We start from the raw sequence: 2,469 nt of genomic DNA, 5'->3' as shown, positions 1-2,469 counted from the left end.
CCGCTCTGTCCTGTGTCAATTGCACTGTCTCTGACTTCCAGTCATTTTTGGATAATCTTCAGTAGAATCTTGCTTGCATGTGAAATCAATGATATTGTTCTGTAGTATTCACACTCAGTTGGGTCACCCGTTGGCTGTCTTTAATATGGTAGCACTCCTCGGACTAATTGACATGTTCAGGCTCCAAAGATCAGGTTATTATGTGAAACAGGAGGGTGAGCATATCAGCCCAAAAACTCCTATCTTTATATGACCAACGTACAGTAATTAGAAATGGTTGTTAGCAGAAGTTCAGCAGACCCTTGACTCATGGTTATTTTATGCTTCTTGCTCCTAGAGGTGGGCCATTGTGATATACAGGATTTGCATCAGCAGATGTAGTTCACCAGACCTTTATTCCCAGCTTATCTTAGTGTAGAAGTTTCACAGAAACCGATTCTGCATCATAGTAAAGCAAGCCTCCACTAAAAGTGGCATCTGCACACCAGGTGAATTGGGCAGAATCAATACATAGTAGGTAAGAATTCTACCAGTGAACCAGTTTTCTAGTTGTTGTTGTTGTTATGTGCCGTCGAGTCTCTTGCGACTCATAGCGACCCTATGTACAACAGCCCTAAACTCTGCTCTGTCCTGTGCCATTCGCACTGTCTCTGACACTCCCATCCTGATTATCCCAGTCACTGAATCAATCCACCTCATAGAGGGCCTTCCTTTCCTGCGCTGTCCCTCCACCCTCCCAAGCATGATGTCCTTCTCCAAGGACCGGTCTCTCCTCACAACATGTCCAAAGTATGTTAGATGGAGCCTCAGAATCCTTGCCTCCAAGGAGCCACCCGGTATAACCCTTTCCAGGACAAATCTGTTTGTTTTCCCAGCAGTCCATGGTACTCTCAATACTGTTCTCCAGCACCACAACTCAAAGGCATCAATTCTCCTTCTATCCTTCTTGGTCATTGTCCAACTCTCTGATGCATAACAAGTGATTGTGAATACCATGTCCTGTATCAGATGCACCTTAGTCTCCAGAGAGAAACTATTGTTTTCCATTTAATAGGACAATAATATAGTAGTGCTCACTATGAGCAGATAATGATCTCTACAAGACCTGTCTTTTAAATGACATCCTAAAACTCAGAGGAGTGGACCAGCTGGTCCTCTAGGCTGAAGAGTTATGAAGGGATTCCTCCCATCACTCCCTTTAAACCTAAACTTGAGCTTGTTTCCTTCCAGTTGAGAAAAACTTTCACCATGGCCTTCAGAAATGCAGACATACAAAAACAGATCAAGTACATGATATTTTTATTGAACAAGAAGCCAATGAGAAGGCAGAAGAAATTGATGCAAAGGCACAAGAAGAGTTCAACATTGAGAAAGGTTTTCTTGTGCAAACCCAAAGACTAAAGATTATGGAATACTATGAGAAGAAAGAAAAGTAGATTGGGCAGCAGAAGAAAATTCAGATGTCTAATTTGACACAACATGCAAAACTTAAAGTCCTCAGAGCAAGAGATGACCTTATCACAGCCCTACTAAATGAAGCAAAACAGAGACTCAGCATGACGGTAAAAGATACAACCAGACACAAAGTGCTGTTGGATGGACTGGTCCTCCAGGCCTTCCTTGTACCAGTTCCTGGAGCCCTGAAAGATTGTTCATTTCAGGAAACAGGATTTGCCTCTAGTAAACGCTTCAGTACAAAAAGCAATCCCTATGTACAAAATTTCCACTAAAACAGAGGATGTCCCTATTGATCAGGAGACCTATTTGCCTGAGGACATAGATGGTGGTGTTGAGAACTGTAATGGAGAAAGTAAAATAAAGGTTTCCAACACCCTTGACAGTTGGCTGGTTCTAATAGCCCAACAGATGATGCCAGAAGTATAGGAGGTTTGTTTGGTGCTAACATTGATAGGAAGATTTTGGACTAAGCGTCTTGGAGGTAGAGTTCCTTCCATTCTTCAACTGATATAATATGGGAGTTTCTGATATTTAAAGAACCAAGATTATCTATGTAACCTCATCTTTGCTATTCTAATATTGTCTATATTCATCAGCGGAATACCCTGCTGTAGCCAGTGCCCTTGGCCTAAGTATTATCAATAGGAGCAAGTTTCACTTGATTAGGAGGAAATCACTAGATCATCTAAAAGCAACACAGCTTTCCATTGGCTCTGCAGCATGAAGATGAGGAGCTCAGATGGTGGAGTGTGAACATGGCTGGGTACTCTCTTTCCACTTTACTAGAGGATGACATTCATGATGTGCTTGCTGTCAACTCTCTGCACTTTAGACCTAAAGCACATGTTGTTGTTGTTGTTGTTGTTGTTATGTGCCGTCGAGTCACCTACGACTCATAGCGACCCTATGTACAACAGTCCTAAACTCCGCTCTGTCCTGTGTCAATTGCACTGTCTCTGACACTTCCAGTTGTAGTAGCTTTACTGTGTCCCAGTGAGCCTTGTGGGTTTC

The 2,469-nt window shown here is 42.5% G+C and overlaps 1 pseudogene; it reads left to right on the top strand.

The window, feature by feature from the left end:
- The first annotated feature begins 1,248 nt into the window (after positions 1–1,248).
- On the top strand, positions 1,249–1,928 carry LOC102858353 (annotated as a pseudogene).
- Positions 1,929–2,469: the final 541 nt, after the last annotated feature.

This window comes from Elephantulus edwardii, unplaced genomic scaffold (genome assembly GCF_000299155.1).
Source record: "Elephantulus edwardii isolate Elephantulus edwardi_28Jun2011 unplaced genomic scaffold, EleEdw1.0 scaffold00065, whole genome shotgun sequence".
Classification (NCBI taxonomy): Eukaryota; Metazoa; Chordata; class Mammalia; order Macroscelidea; family Macroscelididae; genus Elephantulus; species Elephantulus edwardii.
This window is presented reverse-complemented; position numbering and strand designations above follow the sequence as displayed.